This window comes from Diabrotica undecimpunctata, unplaced genomic scaffold (genome assembly GCF_040954645.1).
Source record: "Diabrotica undecimpunctata isolate CICGRU unplaced genomic scaffold, icDiaUnde3 ctg00000258.1, whole genome shotgun sequence".
NCBI classification, from domain to species: Eukaryota; Metazoa; Arthropoda; class Insecta; order Coleoptera; family Chrysomelidae; genus Diabrotica; species Diabrotica undecimpunctata.
In genome coordinates, this window is record NW_027311911.1 from 323139 (window position 1) to 349088 (window position 25950).

Sequence of the window (25950 nt, forward strand, 5' to 3'; positions counted from 1 at the left end):
ATGTGTACTCAAAAACCGACAGCCCACGAAAAACTCCCAACGTTGAAGCAAGTCATAAAAATGTTGGCGTCAACATTGGCCCCAACACAGTTTTGTCGCTACACACATTGGACGAACGCTGTTGGGGCCAAAGTTGGCCCCCATGTGTGGAGCCGGCGTAAGCACTTGCACACAGCGAATATGCCGACGTCCCAAAGATCACCGTTGTATCAATCAAAACACCTGAGCCCAAGTTTGCAAGGTGAACATACTTGCAACCAAGAATTCTCTTCTCCCTTTTAACCCCTTAATAACCCCCCCCCCCCGGACAAGTTAGGTTAAACGTTTGTTTAGTGTGTTTGTTAATCTGTTTGTTTTATTTACTTAATGTACAAAGGCTATACAAACTATGTTTGTCTAAACAAAATAAAGGATTAATTTTTTTATTATTATTTATGACTATAATATTATACAAGTCCATAAGTATGTTTAATTCAGTTTCTTGCGTTGTTTAGAACCATATTTTGAAGGTCGTCAAATAAAAAAAATTTTTAATTAAGAAGTTTTCTGAATTAGCGTCATATAGGAAAATGAACCCTTTATAATCTGAAAATAATATTATATATATATATATATATATATATATATATATATATGTATATATATATGTATATATGTATATATATATATATATTAACATATATATATATATATATATATATATATATATATATATATATATATATATATATACTATACATATATAAATACTCAGACTGTAATACATCCAACTGCGACAAAAAACTGGTATCACGTTTCTTCTAACACCACGACGGCTTGAGTTGATAACTACGTTTTGTCAACATAAACATACATATTTGCTTTTGCAAATTTTTGTATTACTAGCTAATTTTGCTAAATTGAGTTTGTACTTTTACACAAAAAGTCATATAAAATGGGTTCGGTGTGTGCTATGTACGACTGTAACAATTATAAAGAGAAAAAGGAACACAAATCATTTTTTAGAATGCCAAAAGATAAAAGTGTGTACGTAGAAATATTTATTAAGAGGTTAAAATTTTTTGATTTTAAAAGTACCTATTCAGCAGTATGTATTTTAAATGTGGCCCTAAATTCTAGTTTAAAACAATTGATTAAAGCTTGCAAGCGACAATACCTAGACTTGCTATTTAAAGAAAAAGAACCTGAGCATTTTAATAAAAGCTATGTGATGTGCTCAGACCACTTTGATATACAGTGATTTAGAAATAAAAGCTTATTCAGCCAAGGGTATGTTCTTTACTTTATGTTAAAGTATTTGTTAATAAATTGTAAATTATGTTACTCTTTAACTAAACATTTTGCAGCTTGTTTCCTGGATCGTTACCAACTCTTAATTTATATCAAATTCAAAATGCTCCAAAAAGAAAGATTCGAGACATAGTAGTAACTTACGAAAGGTTCGCTATTAACGTTTAATCTATTCTGTAATATTTTATGCAACAATAATTATAATTTTTAGTCAGAAGAAAATTAAATTAGCAGAAATGCCGATGGATTACACAAACGCCCTAACTTTTGCTGCAACAACTAATGATGCATCAATTTAAGATCTAATTGAAAATTAACAAAAATAACATGCAAATTTAAAAGTATCTATTGCCATGAAAAGAAAAAAAATTAAGGAACAGAACCAGTTTATTATCTAAATACAAGAGAAAAATAAAATTTTAACGCGAAAACTTTTAAAAACAAAAAACATTAAATTTTGTCGATGAAAAGTTAGAAAAGAATAAAGTTTCTAACTAATTTATTAATAGTCAAGGTTGTCAAGAAGACATAAAATACTACTACACTAGTTCAAAGTTCAAAGTAGTAGTTTTTTTTGTCTTCCAAGTTTAACCTCGTTACAATCTTGGCTAAATAATTTACATGTACGTTGTGGTATAAATGCATCTGTATTAGAATTGTTAAAAATTAAAAGCCAAAAACTCATACCACATGAAAAAGTAATTTCTATTGTATTTGATGAATTGGCTTAACAAGAAAATATAAATTATAATGCTTGAAAAGATATTTTTGAAGGGTTTGAGAACTATGGTGATAGAAGAGCTAATTTTTTGAAAGCATGCAACACCACGCAATGGTTTAATGCGTTTAAGGCTTATACTTAGATTTCAAACAAGTAGTGGGATATTTTTGAAGTTATACTTCTATACGCGAGCTCCACATTGGAAATTTGTACGGGAGTGAATCGGTGAAATCATTACATATGTAAGATAATGAGTAAGAGAGAAACAGAAGATATATTTTCTCTCTCTTCCTTTCTCGAGAATAAAAATGTTCCTTTTGTATATTTAATATTATATAGATTATATATATATTATATATATATATATATATATATATATATATATATATAATATTTATTAATATTATTATTTTTGTGATATGTTTTGTATTATTTATTAAAATTATTTTAGTCTTTTGTATTTCAAAATAATAATCTCAATAAATCGCTGTATGACCGAGAACTGTCAATTTTGAAATCCGTTTGTGTCATGTCTAATTGGCAAATAGTTTACGTTTTTTTTATTTTTGAAATATATAAAAACACCACGTTAATTTTATTAAATATATGTAATATACGCAAAAATGCTAAATTTTATAATAAAATGAAAATTTACAACATAATCCGAGTTGTTGGTTTTTGAAGGTATACTTCTTTACGCGCGCTTGACTTTGAAAATTTGCACGTCAGTGAATCGGAAAAATTTGCACGGGTGTAACAAGCCTCGTTAGGCATGTTAAATTATAAATTAAAACTTGTAAATATCTCAAGAAAGTTCAAATGTGTACTTATATACACAACAAACAACAATTAAATATTTTATTTGTCAATGTCAGATAAATTGACAGTTGTATCACCAAACAATATTTTGAAGTTATACTTCTATACGCGTTAATATATATATACGTTCCTTTTGTATATATATTTAATATTATATATTTAATCTAATATATATATATATATATATATATATATATATATATATATATAAATATATATTATAAATATTATTTATGTGATATATTTTGTATTATTTATTAAATATTCATAATTATTTTAGGCTTTTGTATTTCAAAATAATAATTACAATAAATCACTGTATGACCGAGAACTGTCAATTTTGAAATACGTTAGTGTCATGTCTAATTGGCAAATTTCTTATGTGTTTGATTTATACGCTGGTAGATATGAGTTCGAATCCCAATATGAATTTCCTTTTTTATTTTTGAAGTATTTAAAAACCCCACGTTAGTCTTATTAAATATATGTAATATACGCAAAAATGCTTAATTTTAAAATAAAATGAAAATTTACAACATAATCCGAGTTGTTGGTTTTTTATTTTATCTTCCACAAACATTTTTTGAAGTTATACTTCTATACGCGCGTTCGAAGTTGGAAATTTGTGTGTATTCGTATTATTGAGTGAATCGGCAAAATCATTATATATGTAAGATATAGGTAAGTGAGAGACCGAAGATATATTTTCTCTCTCTTTCTCTCTCGAGAATAAAAATGTTCCTTTTGTAAACATATTTAATATTTATTAATATTATTATTTTTTTATCAATATTATTATCATGGTAAATTAAACGTATGCGTAAGTTATGTATATTGTCATTTTTAAATGCTTATGAATATTGCATTTTAATTTGTATTGTATTATAATATTGAATTATGTGGCAGTGTATTGTATTGTATTTTTATATTAATAACAAAATTAACAATGAATTTTACTGCAGAGTATGCGTAAAAAAATTTTTTGCATTCATCTTCTTTTATACATATACGAAAAGAAAGATATATAATTTCATTAAAGTATTGATTCAATCCTTAATTTACTTACTACACTCCTATTACAGGTCAAATGTTTATATACAGCAAACGATGCACCATATACCTGTATACCTAATTCCTTTTCTCTTTCTGTTCTCTCTTACCTATAGCATTACATATGTAATGATTGTGCAGATTGGCTCCCATATAAATTTGTAACGACGAACGCGTGTATAGAAGTATAACTTCTAACGGCAGTCCCACTGGACTGACACACCCGTTTTTTTTTTAAGTAAGGAATGCATATCAGCAAATGTTTTCAAGATTTTATTTTTAGAAACTTATAAAAAACTGCAAGAAACTGGTTTTATTGTTAAAGCTAAAGTTGGCGATCTAGGATCTAATAATGTAAAATTAAGGAAATTATTGACTGTCACTGTTACTGATTTATACGTTACAATGAATGAAGAAAAAATTTACTTCTTTTTTATCCACCAGATCTGTTGAAATCTATCCGCAAAAATTTAAAAAAATACGATTTTCAATATAAAAATGAAATTTATTCATGGTCTCATCTCAAAGTTATCCAAAATGTGTATTATTTTGCCCCCATTCACCCCGAAGATAGTGTGTTTAAGTAGCTGCAAAAGTTTTAAGTCATGCGGTACACGTAGTCATGCTATGCCATGTTGCGTTAAATAAATAATTACTATAACATACACTGCTAACTTTATTGAGAAAGTGGACACTTTATTTGACATTGTCAATTCTTCAAAATATAGTGACAAGAAATTCAGATAAAATATTCATATTGATTAAATATAAGAAGAGTTAATTCAATATGTATCAATGGATGGGTATAAAATAGTATTTGTCTGAAGTCGCTTTGGAATGATTTAAAGAGCAATTATGCGATTAAAGTTCTTTTTAGAAGAAGGCTAACTCAAGACTGAATGGAAAATTTGTTTTCTATAAGGGCTAAGGGTTTTAATAGTAATGCAACTGATAGTGTAAAATTTAGGTGCAGCTTGCGATCTACCATGGCAAATTAATTACTGCAACCATCAGCCGATAACAACAGCGATATTGATGCTTGTTCCTTTTTAATTCAAAAAGATGAAATTCTTAAAAACGCAATAAATTGCTTAATATTCCTGTCGAACATTGCACTGAAAACGATATAAGGGATAACAATTACGATATGATGGAAAAAGTTCTTATGTGTATTATGGGTTTGCAGTCAATTGCCTCACGACCAATGTATAAATGCGTACATATTGTTATTAGACTTTTATAGATAAATATTTTAATGCGTTAATAAACGATTATGTAAAAAAAATTAACGACAATAATAAGGAAAATTATGTAAATTGAAATGTTAAAATATAAAATTAAAGAAAATAACTCACAATTACGCTTATATATAAATAACTTGCTTTTAAATGCATAGTTTGTGGTTATCAACTCATACCATTAGTCGGCGCTATTTGTTTTCCAGCCACAAAAATAATGGGAAATGTCAACAGGTGTGTGCATTATAGTATATTATTTCATTAGGAAATTATATATCATTAGGAGTAAAATATTAAATTATAATAATTAAAATATTAAATATAATAATTACTAAGTATATGGAATTTAATAAATTCTAAACAAAAAATTTGTCCGAATTGATTAAAAAGAATATATATATGTATATATATATATATATATATATATATATATATATATATATATAATATATATATACAGGGTGGTCCTTAAGTAATTGTACAAAAAGAAACAGTAGATTCTACACTTTAAAATATTACGATTTAAGCTAAATTGCTTTAATAAAATGTTGATATTAAGAAAGATACAGGGTGTTAAAGTGCAAATTAAAAATTTTATTTTTGGCTATAACTTTCATGTTTGTAAACATTTATGCATAAAAATTTACAACTGGGTACTTTTAAATATGAGAAATTATAATTTGATGCACACTTTGATGTAGCGGATAGAGGGCGCCACATATGCCACATATGTGGCACAAATTTGCACTTAACTTTTTTGCTCTTTGAGTGAACTGTATTTGTGATACAAAATATTAAAGATACATTATTTCAACAAAAAAAAAGGTATACCTGTTAACAACTTTTAAACTCAATAGTTTTCGAGATAATCGCATTTTACAAATCAGCTGCATATTTCTGAGTTAAGGCAATTACCCCAGGCAACGAAGGAAAAATAGACAAAAACATTAATAAATCTAAATTTTGGTATAAAATACCAATAACTAAAGTTAATAGTTAACGAAATATTAAATAAAATAAATATATCAGCAGGATAATTAATAATAGGATATGACAAAAAACAGAATAATAGGATTTTACATCAAACGTTTTATATTTTATGTTAAATTAAAGTCGTAATCAAAACATTTTGTTTACAAACCAAATTAAGAAATAGTTAAACTAAATTACTAAACTTTTTGTTAAAGTAAGTGTTCGATATGTCTACCATTTTCATTATTCATTTGTCAATATATTCCATAAAAATCATCTCATATTAAATAGCATCATTGGTTCTAAAGAAACTGTTGAAGTATTTATTTCTTCCCATATTTGGTTGCAAATGTTTATGGCATTCTTATAGACACGTTGTTTTAATACGCCCCATACACCAAAATCAAGCGGATTAAATTCTGGGCTACGTGGTGGCTATAATGTATAATGGACAAATCTATATCCAAATCTTATAGTCAATTATGTCGCAAAGGTTAAATAATGTATTAAACTGTGATGTATCTCATTCATTGGTTACTTATATACACTCATATAAGCTTACGAGTAACTATAATTACATATCGAACAAATGGACTATTATGATAATGATGATAATATTATGAACTAACGAACTAATATTATGCTGAACTAAATTGCCTGTTTGTTTACTATATTTATAACAATATCGGTTATTAGGCCAACGATGATGTTTTTGTAAAAATGCTGAGTCTTTAAGGTAAGATTTGTAGCAAAAGTACTATGAAACAAGACACGTGTGTTATTTCATATCTGTGCTTTAGTTTCCATTTGTCATGGGTAAACAACAATTTACGTAATGAATAATAAGTATTATTTTGGGTTTTTTTATAAATTATATAATTATATCAATATCTCACCACATTGCCAAGGAATATGACTGCCACGTCCAATCCAACGTTCAGAAAAGGTATATTTAACTATGTTCTCAACGCCTTCTCTCTAGAATGTGGTGGTGTACCATCTTACATAAACCATATATTTTGGTTTTTCAGCATTTTACAATAGGGAAAAAGTAATACAACGCCAGTAGGTATAGAAATTTAAGAAGCGATAGAAAAGGGAAATTGTATACATGATGACGGCCAGCGTCTGAATACGGACACGGCACCTAAAGAAGAAGATGAAGAATATTTTCTCCAATAAGACATTTAGCAGCCATAACAAAAATTTTGTAATGTTACATTATCATCTTTGAGTTGTTTTAATAAGAATAAACTATGAATTATGCTTATCTACAGGTATTCAGTGCTTTACCGCACAAATATCACAACTAAGAATTATGAGGCAGCTGACTTATAAAATGCGATTATTTAGAAAACGGTTAAATTTTGAGGTTACTAACAAGTATACCTTTTCTTTGTAAAAATAATGTATGTTTAATATTTTTTAACACAAATAGAGGTAACTTTAAGAGCAAAAAAGTTAATCGCAAATCTATGCCACACCTGTGGCATATGTGGCGCCATCTATCAGTAACATTAATTTATGTATAAAATTATAATTTATCCTACTTAAAAGCGTCCAATTATAAATTTTTGTCCAAAAATATTTACAAACGTAAAAGTTATAGCGAAAAATAGAATTTTAAATTTCCACCTGTATTTGGGATAAACAATATTAAAGATACATTATTTTACCAAAAAGGTGTACTAGACAATAACTTCAAAACTCAACAGTTTTCGAGATAATTGCATTTTAAAAATCAGCTGCATAATTCTGATCTAAGGTAATTACTCCAGACAACGAAGAAAAAATAGACAAAAACATTAATACTTCTGAATTTTGGTATAAAATACCTTTAAATAAAGTTAATAGTTAACGAAATATTAAATAAAATGAATATATCAGCAGGATAATTAATAATAGGATTTGACAAATTAACAGAATAATAGGATTTTACATCAAACATTTTACGTTTTATGTTAAATTAAAGTCATAATCAAAACGTTTTGTTTACAAACCAAATTAAGAAATAGTTAAACTAAATAACATAACTTTTTGTCAAAGTAAGTGTTCGATATGTCCACCATTTTTTTTAATTCATTTGTCAATATATTCCATAAAAGATCGTCTCATATTAAATAGCATAATTGGTTCTAAAGAAACTGCTGCAGTATTTATTTCTTTCCATAGTTGGTTGCGAATTGCGAATGTTTATGGGATTCTTATAAACACGTTATTTTAATGCGCCCCATACACCAAAATCAAGCGGATTAAAGTCGGGACTATGTAGTGGCTATAATGTATCTATCGATGACATTACTTATTTATATGATTGGGTTACAGCTAACGAGTAACTATAATTACATTTCGAACAAATGGACTATTATGATTTACTAACCAACTAATATGATGCTGAACTAAATTGCCTGTGTGTTTACCATATTTATAACAATATCGGTTATTAGGACAACGATAATGTTTTTGTAAAAATGCTGAGTCTTTCAGGTTAGATTTGTAGCAAAACTATTATAAACATGACACATATGTTTTATTCAATACCTGTGCTCTAGTTTCTATTTGTCCTAATAAAAATGGGTAAAAAATTTACATAATAAACAATAAGTATTATTTTCGGATTTTTTATGAATTAAATAATTATATCAATATCTAACCACATTTCCAAGGAATACCACGACCAATCCAACGTTCAGAAAAGTTGTATTTAAGTATGTTCTAACTGCCTTCTCTCTATAATGTGGTGGTGTACCATCTTGCATAAACCACATATTTTGGGTTCTTAGCATTTTAAGCATTTTACAATAGAGAAAAAGTAATACAACGCCATTATAGAAACTTAAGAAGCGATGGCAAAGAAAAATTGTAAACATGACGGCCAAATACGGCACCTAAAGAAGAAGATGAAATATCTTTTCTCCAATAAGACATTTATCACCAATAACAAAGCATTTTGTGATGTTACATTATCATCTTTGAGTTGTTTTAATAAGAATAAACTATGAATTATGCTTATGTACAGGTATTCAGTGCTTTACCGCACAAATATCAAACTAAGAATTATTGTGCGGCTGACTTATAAAATGCATTTATCTCGAAAATGGTTGAATTTTCAGGCTATTAACAAGTATACCTTTTCTGTGTAAAAATAATGTATCTTTAATATTTTTTAACACAAATAGAGCTAACTTAAAGAGTAAAAATGTTAAGGGCAAATTTATGCCACACATTAAAGTAAGTATAAAATTATAATTTATCCCACTCAAAAGCACCCAACTGTAAATTTTTGCCCAAAAATATATACAAACGTAAAAGTTATAGCGAAAAATAAAATTTTAAATTTCCACTTTAACACCCTGTATATGTCTTAATATCAACATTTTATTAAAGCAAGTTGGCTTAAATCGTAATATTTTAAAGTGCAGAATCTACGGTTTCTGTTTGTACAATTACTTAAAGACCACCCTGTATATATATATATATATATATATATATATATATATATATATATATATATATATATATATATATATATATATATATACTTATTTATATATACATATATACCATAAGCAATAAAGCAAAATTAAGTTGTCCCAATGGTAAGGCTTCCAAATAAAGTTTAATGTTGCTACTCATCAAGATAAACATAACATCTTTTCTTGTTTTGACTTCCATCATATACCACGACGAATTGTAGACTGCATCAGTTATATCTTTATTCTGAAAAATCAATAATATGTAATACTATTCAAACTCTATATTCCAATAAAATAATAATAAAAAAAATAAAAAATAAACATAAAAATAATAAAAAAAATAATATTGTATTGGAAAATAATACCGTAAAGCCAAGATAACCGAAAATAAAACAGAACATAACCGGAAATTACTAAAGACCTGATAATATCGAGAATGCGCTTTTCAACTTCTGCAGGATCACTACCTTCATAACACAGTTATTCTAACATTAATACAGTAGGCACCAGTTACGAAGATCTGGCGCAAATCCTTATTTTCTTACCGATTCCATCGAGTGCCTTGCTTACATATTAATCCACGTTGTCAGTAGCGGGGCGGTAACTATTTGGTGCCGTTAATTATATAAAAAGAATAATCACGCCACTGTCCACCTGTTCGCATAGAGTGGGCACACGCTACATGCACGAGATTGGATCTTCCAGTGTGGCTTTTACAGTTATAGGTTTGCAGTCAAAAAGTGGCCGCAAATATTTTTAATTCGTTTAATAGTCATCAATTTTTTAATAAAAAGTTTACTTCGTTCATGTATTTTTTAAAATTATATACTGCTGCTCATGACGTATATGCATGTTTTTTATATCAGTTTAAAGGTAATTTTTTTTATTATTATGACGACATAGGTTTCCCTGAGAAAAATATGGTCGAACATGAGGGTTGCCAAGCGAGGTATTAAAGATATGACAAAAGACAGCGCTACTGCACCGGTTTGAAGTGTCAGTTGTGTGAGTTTTTAAAGCATGCGTCGGTAGATAATATACATATTATCACTTGTCAAACTGTTGTTGTTGCGCCTTAACTCTATTTTATTTTATCTTTGCCACCTCGCGTTTTTAACTGCTGGCAACCTAATTTTCGACCATTTTTTAGTCAACCTTAAATCGTCATATTAAGAAAAAAATTAGCTTTAATTTGATGTAAACAACATGCTATAAGTACGTCATAAGCGGCGTATTTTCTTAAAAAATAAATGAACAAAATAAAATGTTTGTCAAAAACCAATAAGTATTAATTGAATTAACAATATTTGCGGCCAACTTTGACTGGCAACCTATTATAAATGTATTTTCCTAGTTCCAAATGTATGTAAAAATGTGAGTTTGTTGAACTACGTTATGAACGTAGTCATCGTGCAAAGGGATCTTGCACTATTTCTGCTTAGCACCATTTACTTTCTTTTAGGTTGATAAAGCTTTTAAGTTTATATAAATTTTAAACAATGTTGAAAAAAGACAACATGCTTGTCTCAGATTCATTTTAACTTGAAATAATTCTCAGCATCCAAATCGCGTCTTGTTATATAACGAATAGAGTTTTCAGCATAACGTAAAGAGTTTTCAAAATTCGTTTCTTCTGATGATAATTTTAAAGATTGTAACATTATAAGAAGATTTCTGGAAGGCCGATCCAATGTCAATTATTATAATTTAAAGCAACTAGTAAATAATATTTAAAAAAAAATCAGGCTAAAATAATCGATTATTTTTCAAAAAAAAACTAATTCTGTTGAATGTAAAATAAGTACATATACTTATTAGTATATGCATGCATAGATAGCGTAATTTAGTATTTTAATAAAATATTTAAATGTATATAAATGTACATTTACCTGTTGAGATATCTTCTCCCCAGCTTGACACAGAATAAAAATTGCAAGAAGAAATCCTAAAAAGGTTAAAGTTCCTCCAACAGTATTTTCCTAAAATATATTTAAAATAACTTACTATTGTTATTGTCTATAAGTCTACAGGGAAAAATAAGGTATGCCAATAATAAAAACGGTACAATGATTATGTTTTTTTATTTACTTAAATCTAGTTGTTATTAGGGGTTAAAAATAATTTTTTATGTTGAATTAATAATAACTTGGCTCTTTACGACGAAATATAAAAGGAAACAGGGGCTATATCAAGAAAAAGTCAAGTTTTTTTCTCAGTATATAAATACATTTTGATTTAGGGTTCTGAGGCTTTTGAGGGTCCCTAAAAAATTTTGAAAAAAATTAGGTGTCAATTGCAATACAAATAGAGTAAAAACAAGACGTTGGTGTTCTCCTGCAATACCTTATTTTGTCGTGGGTCTGTAAGGGATAAACAATATCTTTTCAAATGAAATTTTACAAAAAAATTAATTTTTTATTTGAAAGTCAGATCTATAATGAAATATTTCGTCTGGAAGTAGATCAGGTTATCCTGAACTGGATCTTGTGTTGATTCTTTTGAAATTTACTACTTTCCAACAGTCTCTAGGTTTATTATTGAAATTAGTAATAAAATCACAGTAAGCTGATTTTTAATCATTTTATAATTGCCGATTATATTTAAACTTTTTTTCGTTATATACTTTGAACAAATTGGGACACTTAGTGACATCCACAATGTATTTAATAAGAGAAACATCTTTAAGACCTTATTTCATTATTAAACCATTGCCGAATGTTTTTTCAGCAGTTTGATGTACTTTTTTTTAGTGGAAAGTGCTTTAATATTAAGTTGTTTTAAGTTTCGGTAAGAAAGACTATCAAAAAATCAGGATCAATATTAATATTATAGAAAAAATCCATCTTTGTACTAGCTAGCGCACGTTTAAGCTTCTGTAAACCAGAACGCTCAGATGCTCAGAGTCAATAATTAAAAATTGAGCTCGATGGTCAAGAAAATCAGGTTTAAATACGTCCACTCTGTAAATATTTTTGGAAAAGTTTGTCATAATGTTGTCGATGCAACTACTAGACTGGGATGTGATTCTAGATTAATCGTTGATAGTTACTTTTAGACCAGACGATATAAATTTTGAATATCAAAATAAGGGTCAGATTCAATTTCAAAACTTATAACAAAGTCACCAAGCATGACCAGTTTATCTGCTTTACTAAGCAAGGACGTTATGATATTCTCAAAAATAAGTCAAAGTCAGCCTTACTCGATCTGTATACAGTTGAAATATTGGTTTTTATTGAAGGTACATAAATTGCACAAAACTTTAAATTTTGCTCTACATTATATTCATTTAGATTAAGAGACGAATACATAAGATTTTCTTTTACATAAATTGCAACTCAACCTAGATTCTTTTTTACCCTACAAAGAAATTAGCTAATGAAAATCTGGAGATGCTAGTTAACTACATTATGTATATACAGACCAAACAAGCATCTGAGGTTCCTAGTATTTTCCATTGATAGCATAAATAATTAAATATCTAAATAATAATTCTAAAATAAAAATAATATACTAATTTAAGTATTTCTAACCTGTCATCCGCACAGTAGATACATTATTAATGTAAATAAAAACTTATTTTTTAAACTAGGTTTAATGTACTATTTTTATTAATATGAGCAGAAATGTAATAATTTATTTTTACAATATAAAACTGTGCTTACAAGTTGCTAATATTTTTGTGACTATATGCGTGTTTTATGTTGTAATTACTTGTAATAATGGCAAGAAGAGAAGTGAGTGCTAGCGAATTTAGAAGGTAAGTTATTACTGTTTACTTTTACAATGTTTTATACATAGATCATTCAATTTTAGAATGACGTATGAAAAGCAACAGAAGTACCTGCAACAATTTACAGACGATATAGATGAGGAAGTAGACAAAAATATCGAAAACCAGGAATCAGATGAGGACTATGTTTCGCAAAGCAAACCGGATGGAGATGAAGGTTCTGACGTAGAGGACGTTTTTACTGATATCAATAATAAGATTGAAATCGATACCCACGGCGACGATAGTAGTGATGAAGATTTTGACGATTTTCAAGAAAGTTCTTCCCAAAGTGATGTTCTGGTTGCAAAAGATAAAACGATTTGGCAACGAAAACCGTTTACTGCAAGTCGAACACTGAAACGTAACCTTTTGCGTGAAAAAACGGGCCCAGTACGTTCTACTAAAACTCTTTCGATTAGAGATACATTCAAATGTGTTTTCAGTGACGTAATGTGTGACATAATTATACGCGAAACCAATCGAAAAGCTAATAGCGTTTGTGAAAAGTATAATCTTGAAAACCCCGACAAACCTCGAAATGTTTGGAAGTCACTCACAACAGAAGAATTTGATGCATATTTAGGTATTCTTATTACAGCAGGAGTACGGCATTCAAATTCAGAGCACTCGAAAGATTTATGGAAAACAGACTCTCATCCTTTCTACCGAGCAAATATGGGCATAAATCGCTTTTGGAGTATCAGCAGATTCTTACGGTTTGACAATAACAAAACACGTGCAGAACGTTGGCAAAATGATAAAGCTGCAGCTATTACAGATATATTTCATCTTCTCAATGATAATTTACGTCGTAACTATGTACCGTCGGATTCTCTTACTGTGGATCAACAGTTATTTCCTTTTAGAGGTAGGATACGTTTCACGCAATATATGCCAGCAAAACCTGCCAAGTATGGCATCAAGGTTTGGTGGGTTTGTGACGCCAATAATTCGTATCCACTTACTGGACAAATTTATACTGGAAAAAATTCGACTGGACGTGAAACTAATCAAGGTGAACGCGTAGTAAAAGATTTGTGTTATCGATACAAAAATTCTGGACGAAACATAACAATGGATAATTTTTTCACAACTCTTCCACTAGCCCGTCTCCTGTTGTCTTGGAATTTATCATTAGTTGGTACTTTGAAAAGAAACAAACCATATATTCCACAAGAAATGCTGCCTTCGCCAGAGCGTGAGCCTGAATCGTCATTACACCGATTCAGTGCAGATCGTGTTACTATTTGTTCATATGTACCAAGAAAGAAAAAAAGCGTTATCTTGCTGTCAACAATGCATGACAACGAAAATGTAAGTGGCCCAAAAAATAAACCTAAAATAATTCAGTTCTATGATACAACTAAAGGAGGTGTAGACAACATGGACAAAATGGTTTCTCATTATTCCACCAAACGCACAACTTTGCGTTGGCCAGTAGCCTTCTTTTACAATATCCTAGACGTAGCTTGCCTAGCAACCTATATAATTTATACAGAGAATAATCCACAGAGTTCTACTGAAACCAGTAAGCGTAGAAGTTTTCTACAAGACTTAGGGAAACAACTAGTGATGCCTGCACTTTCTGCTAGATCTAAAGTACCAAATGTATACCGAAATTTTTCATCAAGGTCAGGAATTGAGTGTATGTTAGGAAAACCTCTACCTACAGATTCAAGTAATACTGCAGAGTCATTACCACTTCGAGATTCCACTAGACGCCTCAAAATTGTTGGAAACTGCTACATTTGTATGTCTTTAGCGAAAAAGCGGCTAAGAAAGACACGAAAATCATGTAATGTTTGTAATCGTCCACTATGTAACGAACACTCAGTAAATATAAGTAAGTGTGGACAATGTGTTTAAAATGTAACTTTTATTTACGTTTCCATATCACTTTAATTATAAAAAAAAAACTAGACAGAGCTTCATAATTTACTAAACATTAGTGTTACCCGGGTGCCACGGGTGTGGACGTAATGGTGTAAAAACTTTGACAGGTAATTTTAATATATTATATACATTTTTTTCTTTGGTTTTTATTATAAATCTCTTCGTTCTAAATAATTTTAGGAATAACTAGAAGCTCGAATAAAAATATTTATACTATCGTCAATGATTCAGATAAAACAATTACCAAGGATACCCAGGTACCTGGGTATAGACACAAAGGTTAACATGTAATTTTGGCTAATATTTCACCATCGAATTAGAATCTATGGATAAGCTATAAGCATTAACGTATATATTAAAAACGGCGTCAGACGGTGTGATTAACGATCATACCAATATGGCGGTGAGATCAGGACCGGACTCAATAATATTAAAACTATAAAATTATGACTAGTTATCCATAATATTTAAACATAATCTAAAAAAGTGCAAAACATTTTTAATAGACTATGATTTATTTAATCAAAATTAAATTGGTTGTCATTGGATAACTATTAAAAATCGTGTGATGTACATTAATTTACTAACTGCGCGAGTATAAAAAATGTAGAAGACAAATTGATTAAAGCGTAGATAAAAAAATGCACATTGATTAAAAATATATGAAGAAGATATGGGCTTCAGTCTGGTAGAGGTGTGTTGGTCGGGGTTCGTCAGAGCTAGACTACAAGAGATTCGCGAGTGAGGTAAAAACACGTAAGAGAAGAAACTTTTGGGCACCACCCTATTTTTGAACAAATAGGGAAACCTAGTAAATACGAGAAAGGATCGAAAATTACGTAAGAGCGATAACGTGAAAGATATGGAGTTACGAGAACAGTAAGAAAATAAAACAAAAACAATACGAGAAAGATGCAGATGGTTACTAGACGGAAACAAAAAGAGTAGGGAAGAGTAATTATATCCTGCTATAACTACTAAAAATACGTCATATATACATAATATAGAAATTATAATTAATATAATCAAATACCAAGTTTTACCTGAAAGAGAAAATAATATAAATAATATTTTAAAGGGTAAACTAAATATACGGTATAAAATAAAAGAAATACGTTCGTTTTACAACTTATGTATTTGATAACTTCAAATTCACTGAACGCTGTGCAAAGTTCGTTACATACTTCACCAAAAATCAGTTCAATTAACAAAGTTAGAAAAGTTATTATTAAACAAAAAACAATGAACATCTGAGCCAAATATCACAATCGAATTACTGTGTAGAAATTAAAAAAATTATGTTACCGTATTGAATATTGAAATTTTAAGTTATTTAGATTTAACATATTTAAGTAGTCTCAAGAGTAGCACGAAAAAAATATCTCGGAATTTGATTCTGTCAAGGTTTAATAACTATATACAATTACTAACAAATAAGACAAAAATACATATATATATATACTTATACAGTAAATATTATTAAGAATTATTCTTCAGCTGTTTATCACGGTACTTTTATTATCAATTGTCGATAGTCAAAGGGAAAACTTTACTACTATAAGAGGATAAATTATTAAACTGGAGTCTGTAGTATCTCTGATCATAAAACTTTCGGCTTTTGCTTGATTTGAAATTAAACCTAAAAATACAATTATATGCATCACTAGGCAAACAAATTTATATTTCAAATAAAAAATATGATTTATGAACTCAAAAATATTATAAAACGCTTAGAAATTGTTTATTAGTATCTTTGTATTCTGTGTATTCATTATTTCTATTTTATTGGAAGTGAATGTTTACATTGCTATTTTGTAAACCTTTTAAAATATTCAATAATGACTGAAAAATTAATCGAGAAACTGATCTACGTTACTTATAAGATTTTTTATGAATAATATTAATTTATTTTCTGATGTTCGGTCCATTACTTTGTTTACATATTTGTTTATTAACTTTTGAAACGTTATCCATGAAGATTTTTTAACAATATTGCTACTGCTACTGCAACTACGTTGAGAACAAGAAACTATTATTATGCACTATCACAATATAATATTACAATTACTATAAAGTATTAAAAATAAAAAATATTCTAAAATCAATAAACGTAAACAATCATACATGATCTGACACAACGATCACAATATGGCCGAAGTGAGGTCGTTGTTAGTAGCCTGATGCCCTCTCCATATATTCTAACTCGATGTATTGAACACTTACGATGTCTGATTTTGGACGACTTATTTCATTTTTTATTTGCTTACTTATTTACTATTCTAATGTTTTAGCAACACTGTGGGGTTCTGACGTCGTAAATATTAAATGAGATAAGATGATTTGTGATGAAAAATTCTATATCTAATACTTACTTTGTTGTGTATTTGATTAATAACTGATCCAAATAATAAGGCAGCGAGTAAAGAATATATTCCTAGACACTTTTTTGTTAAATAGTTTAATTGGCGTGATAAGCTAAAAACAAGAATGGTACATGTAATTTTTTTACAAATAAAATGAGACTAAAGGAAATAGTGTATAAATATTTATACTTGTATTGAATATTATTCAAAATTCTGAAATAGTTCACCGAATATAGACATTCATAGAACTCTAATGCCCGGCATACATGACAACGATTTATCGTAGCGACGTGATTGCGCAGTTCATTTGTTCAGTTTTATCGATGATGTGTTCGAAAATTGGAACAGATTTTAGCTTCCTTCACAACTTACTAACGTTTGATTATATGAAATTAAAATTTGCATACACTACAGCAAGCAATACAATACTAAAGAAACTCTAGTAATGAAAATATTCTGTGCCTGAATTTTGTCGTATTTGAATTTTGTATGTATTTTCAATCAATGGCACCCACACAGTTAGGATACTTACACTTGTAGTTGAAACATTTTTCAACACGGTTTCATTCTTCTGCAGTATAAAGCCAATACTTTTTACCTATTACAAAGTATTTGAATATCTCGCAATAAGGGAAGAGAACAATGGTATATAAAATGCAGGGCAACCGTTTATACGTAAGTTAGCTAATTTGTCTGATGATTATAATTTTTTATTGAAAGGATATTGGTTCAGTTTTTCAATTAAAAAAAATAAAATTTTCGATGATCTATATTTATTGCGGGATATCGTTTTGAAAATTTAATTAAAAAATTACAGTCGATGAGTATTGTAATAAAAGTGTCCTTTAGAGAGTTTCATTTCAATGTAGTTTTTCACGTGACGGGAAAAGTTTAAAATTGACATTAGGTTTAAAATTCAATAAAGTAATGCGTTTTCACAAGAATGTTTGAAATCTTCAGCGAAATATCTGGTAAACATTATCACACATGGTATATTCCTTATTTAAAATTAAAGCTTTGTGGTACTGGAAAAAGGAGGATAAGTAAGAACAGATATCTTTATCGGTAAAAGATGTCCCTGTTGAAATAAACATCGACCTGTTTTCGGATTTTCCTAAAATCAAATAAATAGTGTCAAATATCAGGATGAACTATTTTGAGTGGCCGACCGAAGTATTTCATAGAAAGAATTGAAATATTAAACTACTAACCACTGAACTACTACTACTAAACTACTGTAATTTATACCATAAGTAACCGTTTGCCACGTAATATAAATGGAAAAAAAATTATATATGATATATATAAAACAAAAATTTTAATAACCAAAAACAAAAAATATTTAACTATATTATAATAATATATATTTTTTTTATTTAATTAATGGCTTTGGATAACTTGATCCATTCAGCGACGATAATGTATTTGACTACTTGAATTTGTTAATGATGTATTGACCTATTCCATTTGTTAACAAAAAAGTACTTCGCATAGAGGTAGATTAAAAATATAATGTAAATGGCAGTATCACAAGAATCAGTAGATTGATAAAAACCATACATTCATTCGTTTCATTCAATGCCCTAACCAACTTAAAGTGAATATTTGGAATCAACAAGGGATTAAATAATGTAGGGATACTTTTCACGCTAAGGTGCCTTTCATAGCGACTTTATTACAATACAAGAGAGGCAACGGCTAGAAGGTAACTATATAACATAAGGACAGACAGAGGGAACAAAGCTAGATTTATACATTCACATTACACATTCCATCCTAAATTTTTCTTTTAGTCCTTTTTAAATATCCCCAAAAAATTTGGTTAAACCTAATATTATGACGAGAGATATATAAAATGGAAGATTGACACTGAGGAAGAGGTATTTGTTCTTTTATCAGATTTTCCAATATATACTTAATAGCAGCATCATTATATATGCACCCGAACATCCAATGATTGATATCGTCAGTGTTACATTTACAATCACAAAGTTCGGTTTCACTTAAATTAAATCTAGGAAGATAGGCTTTCACAGTAGCATGATTGACAAGGCATCTAACAAACATTGAATATACTCTTCTACTGGGATGACTTCTTGCAGCAAAAGGCACACTAGGTAAAACAGGGTGAATTTTTGTATAAAGGTTGTTACTTCTGTTACAAAAAGCATTCCATTCAATTTCCCAGTTTTCTTTTAATTCTTGTTTACGCAGCGAGACTAAATCAGTTCTATTCAGCCAGCTAATTTCTAATCCTTTTGAAGCCGCTTCTTTAGCAAAATAATCTGCTTTGGTGTTACCCGAGATACCAGCATGTCCTTTTACCCAAATGAAAGAGACTGAATTATTTCTTTCAAGTAGCTTAAGTTGATTTTCTAAAATTTTGACGATAATACTGTTTTTGTATAAATGCTTATGCGAATTATCTAAAGCAGACAACGCAGATTTTGAATCCGACATGATTGTTATTTGTTGATTAGACATTCTTTTCTCAATAGTCCATTCCAGAGCTTGATATATTGCAAACAGTTCTGCGGAATAAATGGAACATTGTTGGTTTAATTTAAACGTAATGTGTTCTTGATTGTTTTGGATATATACCGCACAACCAACTCCCAAAATGGATTTTGACCTATCTGTGAAAATCCTATATGGCTTATCAAATTTGGCAAGTTGTTTCTGAAGTTGAATGGCGTTGTTATCGTCAAAAGTGGGGAAATAAACTTTGGTTTGGGAATTAAGAATATTGAAATTAGATTGAAAGAAATTAGTTTCAGCTGGGATTTCTAAATAGGAAGAAACATTAGAAAATGCTATAGCTAAAGTTGGAGAATTTTTGTTATGCCACCATTTGTCAACTAAGTTAGACACAGATATGTCGGATATTTTTTGCAATAGGTACGATTGGTTATTACTTTGACATTTAAGGATAAACTTTTCAGCTAAAAAAAGACGTCTTAAATGTAGTGGATGTTCCATACATTCGGCTAATAGATTTTCACTAGGTTAAGTGCACCTAAGACCAAACGTAGAGCTTTGTACTGGATTCGGTCTAATTTTTTAAGTCTAGTATTTGTAGCAGACCCATATAACAAGCAACCATAGTCAAGAACTGACCTGGTATAAGCCTTATAAAACATTAGATTAACCTTAGGATTAGCGCCCCATTGGTGACGGTTAACTACTTTTAAAATATTTAGGCTTTTTTCGCATTTAATTAAACAGTTATTAATATGTTCTTCCCATGTTAATTTAGTATCAAGTGTGACGCCAAGATAAGTATAGTGTTTTTGGACCGGTATAATTAGATTATCAATTCTAATGCTGGATATATTCGGTAAGCGATGACGAGTAAACAACACCACAGCGGATTTATTCGAAGTAAGTTCCAACCCTTGGTTAAGAAAGTATTCTCTTGCACTGTACATAATTCGTTTTATTGAATCAATACATTCCTGATAAGAATTTTTAGAAGTATAAAGACAGAAATCATCGGCGTATTGTAAAATATTACAATTAATTCCCACACCATGTAGATCCATAGTGTATAAATTAAACAAGAGAGGACTAAGCACAGATCCCTGCGGTAAACCTTGATAAACTAACCTTGGACCAATCAATTTATTATTGCACCGAATGAATACTTGTCTATTAACAAATAGATTAACCAATACCTGTGCACATATAGTTGGGACACCTATATGTCTTTTAAGAGTCTATGTCTTTATAAGTTTTTGGAAAAGTAAGTTTAAGATAACATTATCATATGCTCCCGAAATATCTAGAAAAAGTCCTGCCAAATAATTATTATTTGAGTAGGACAATTGAATATCAGTAGCTAATTGTGACAGACAGTCGATGGTTTCTTTATTTCTCCGAAAGCCTAACTGAGCTACCGGGAATATGCCTTCTTTTTCAGACCACCATTCCAATCTAGTTTTAAGGATCCGTTCAAGTGTTTTTAATAGACATGACATCAGAGAAATGGGTCTTAAAGAAGTACGATCATTTATTTTAGGTATAGGAATGACCAGACATTGCTTAAGAGAATCACAATTATCTCCCTTTAGTAAAATGTTGTTAAATATCTTGTATAGATAATCTATAGCAATTTCGGGAAAATTTATTAACATGAGGTAGTTTATACCGTCCATACCTGGAGATGTATTTTTTGAAATTTTAATATTTGCTGTAAGTTCCCTAGGAGTGATAGGAGTGAGTAAAAAGTGGGCATCGATATGGTTCTCTGGTATATTTATTGGTAGATGAACAGAGTCGGGAGCAATTTTAGATAAAAGTTGTTTAACTGCTGATTCATCGTTAATGATAATTTTTTTCTGACACTGAATTTTATTTAACCTTTTCCAAATGTCTGATGAAGGGGTTTGCCTATTAAGAGAAGAGCAATACTGTACCCAGCTAGATTTAGCTTTTAAGCGAAAAGTACGTTTACACATAGCCTCGTTTCTTTTATATTCATTAAAATTCAAAAGAGTTAGATTAGATTTAAACTTTTTAAAAGAATTTTTCCTTAAAATTGAAGCAGCTAGACACTCCTCATCCCACCACAGAGGAACTTTTACAGGTTTAGTTGAATGTTTAATTGGTGTGCAAGATTTGTTCACTGCATTTGTAATAGAATCTAATAAGAATAAAATCATTTCGTTAGTATTAATAATAACTGGCTTCAATGTGAGCGCTTCCTCTATGGTAAGCCTGAATTGCTCCCAGTTAGCATTAGCCATCGACCACTTAACCCTAGATATAAACCTCGTATTTTCTATTTTAATATTATTGATAGACATTCGAATAGGAAAGTGATCGGATCCATATGTATATTGTATAACAGTCCAGTCAAAAGTTGAGCATAAATTGGAAGATAAAATGGTGAGATCTACAACAGATTTGGTATGACCTGGAGGAGTAGCCCTAGTAGCTGATCCATCGTTTACGATAATTAAATGAGGAAAAGAATCCAAGGCTTCCACTAATATATTACCCTCTGAAGAACATGCACTTGATCCCCATAATCCGTGATGCGCATTAAAATCCCCAGAAATAATACAGTCATTGTTAATTTGTGAAAAAAGGTTAACATAATCTTGTACTGATACTTTTGCTTTTACTGGTCGGTATAAACTTAAAATCGTATACTTTTTCTTGTCAATACTAACGTCACGCCACAAACTTCTAAGTTTTGATTGAAATTATTAACAAATGAAATAGGTTCGTAATTGATGTTATTTGATATAAGTATAGCTACTCCACCGTATCCGTTAGCTCTACTTTTACTTACTATATTAAAATTACTAAAACAAACATTATCTGAGGGTTTGGACCAAGTTTCCGATAAAACTGCTATATCAAAATGTTCTTCAAGAAGTAACTGATGTAAAGAATATTTGTTAGCGTTAAGAGATCGCATATTCCACTGAATAGTCTTAATACCTTTGATAGCCATGAATTTTAAGTAAAAATGTTATTAACAACTTCTTTAACTTTGTTCTCAAATTCAATGTCACTGACTTTAAGATTAGAAGCCATATTTGGAGAAGCATTAACAAAATCTTGAAAGCTTTGTTTAATAAAATTTTTAAGAGAAACACTAAGCTGAGTAATAAATTTACTAAATTTATCTACAGGTTCAGGTTGTCCGAATTAAAATACGGGACCAGCACAGAAACTAGTCTGGAACTCTCTACGAATAGGAGGGAAATTAATAGTAGTGTCGCTATTTTTTCTTTTTTTGGGAGGGCTAACTACCGAGTTGTATGACGTTTGGGAATATTGTTATTCTTATGAACTGTACCAGAATTGAACTGACGAGTAGAATCAAATTTTAGTGGGGGAAATTCCGTGTCAGAGTTGATTAACGGTGCAAATCTATTCTTCTGAACTAGGCTGGAATAACCTGGATTATCAGATATTTTCTGAGCTTCCTTAAACGAAATGTTCAAGTTAGCCATAGTTTCTTTCGTTTTTCTCTGCTTAAGATATTCAGAACATTCTCTGAAAATTGATTCGTGACCACTATTTTGACAATGCACGCAAAAAGTATTACATTTTTCAGGACAATCTTTATTTTCTTCATTCCCACATTTTTTGCACCTTTTTTTTTTATTTACATTGAGTAGCCGAATGACCATAACGCAAACACTGGTAACATTGCATGACCGGACTGACATATACCTCGACCGGGCATCTAACTTTATTAATGTAGATAAATTGAGGAATTAATTTGCCCGCAAAAGTAACAATAATCATCTGTCTTGGGACTCTCTCCGATATACCGTCTTTTTGTATTAATCTAGTCATTCTTTGGACTTTTTTAACCATTACATTCGATTTTATAATATTTAGGAGTTTATTTTCACTTATAGTAGTGTCAACAGCGCGAACTAAACCTCTTTTTTCTGTCAAATAATAAGGTATAAATGCAAATAAATTATTTTTTTCAAAAAAAGATTCTTCTACCAGCCTATTTACAACCAGTCCCGAATCTACTTCGATTTTAATTCTATTCCTGCCAACACTAACAATTTCAGTTATATTTTTATCGTTATCCGCGAGAGAACTTAATTTTTCTCCTATTTTCATAGGATGAAGACGACCTAAATTTAAATCAGTATGTTGAACAAAAATAAAATACGGCCCCGTATCAGTATCGCTAAATCGATTTGAAGTATTTAAAACCTGACTTGATTGTTTATATTGTTAAGTTGTAGACGGCAAGTTTTTATTGCCATCATTAACAATAGATTTAATGTTGGAATTATTAATAATAGAATCATCGGAATTCAAAACATTTGGAGTATTATTACAATTATTAACCTCAGAAAAAACAATTCTTCTCTATATCTTCGACGTGAATATTACTTAACATGTCGTTATCAACTTGATCCTGTAGAGGTGGATCTTTGCCACCTACACCATTTTTACCCTGGGACATCCCAGGGTTAAGTATTTAAAAAAAAAAAATAAAGGAAATATTAATACTTACAGTACAAATGCAAAACTAATAACTTAAAATTAAAGTAAACCTAATTAAAACCTAAATAAATTCAATTGAATACGAGACACACTCACACACCGGTCCTCACTATACGAAGGTTCAAACGAAATTGAAATAAAATAATAAATAAAGAAATAAATAAATAAAAAATAACTAAATAAATAAATATTTACAAAAACATTAAAAAAACACTGGAGGCGGAACTGGATAATAAAAAAACATAATCACTGGATGCATGGATACGAAACTGAATACTATTAGAAAATTTTATACGAAAAGGAATAAATGATTTGTAAGTCTACCAATTGTATAATTGTCTTAAGAATCAAAGTAAAAAATGATTAGGCGAATGAAACTATAGGTTTAGAAGTCAATATCCCAACCATATCTACAAATATACAAAAAAAAATTACTCTGGCGATGATTCGCCCCACCTGATACTAGGTGTTTTTAAATTGACTTGGTATCAGGAATGTTAAATTACTTGAATATAATATGAAACTTAAAACTATATCAAAAACAATAAATATTTTATATCAATCGTGTAATTTACACGATATTTTATATACCTTAAGATATGTAAGTGATACGATAACCATAAATTAAGACGCCTTCGTCTTTCCTTTATATCAGCAATACGAAGTATACCTTCAAAACTTTGTTTTAAAACTTCGGTGTGCATTATGATCCACGTTGAAACTTCCCATACCAATAAAGTAATTGCAGCAGCTGAAAAAGAAGGGAAATAATAAATAAATAATACCAATACAAACGTCACCATTTTGCAAAATCCAATATTTTATACGGGTCCAGCCCTAGAAAGCATAATGATGCACTTTTTTCAATAAAACTTTTTTTTTATTTTTATTATTAGGTTTGTTATACTATTAAGGTATATCATGAAAATTAATCTGCCAATGGTACTTGTTGGGGTAAATCGCTTGCGTAAAACTGATACACTAGTATAGACTTTATTTTTATTAAAGTAACTTACAAAAATCTCGTTACAAAAAACTATTTTCACGCTCAACATTAAATCTGTTTCTAACTTCATTCATTTCTTCTTTTTTCATCTGCTGTCACTTCTCAACTAAAGGTGTGGACAACTGCACCCACTCTCACCGCCAACTTCACTTATTGTTTTAATTCTCCGTAACATACCGGCCGCCTTGAAACGTGTTAACACTTTCAACTATGTCCTGTGCTTCAGTCGGTAATAAACAAAGTTTTGACTGTTTATGCGGACTGTTACCACTCGCACTACTCCATCAGTTTCTGGATGAACTTGTTCGACCTTAGCCATTGATCAACTTAGGGTTGGAGTCTGTTCATCTATCACTA

At 29.6% G+C, this 25950-nt stretch overlaps 1 long non-coding RNA gene across 1 annotated transcript; it reads right to left on the minus strand.

Annotated features, from left to right (window-relative positions):
• Window positions 1–457: 457 nt before the first annotated feature.
• On the minus strand, window positions 458–17847 carry LOC140431260 (uncharacterized). Its single transcript, XR_011949645.1, has 4 exons — window positions 17607–17847; window positions 11456–11545; window positions 9655–9810; window positions 458–585 (listed from the first exon to the last, which is right to left on the minus strand). It is a non-coding gene; the product is annotated as an uncharacterized lncRNA (long non-coding RNA).
• Between the last annotated feature and the right edge of the window lie 8103 nt (window positions 17848–25950).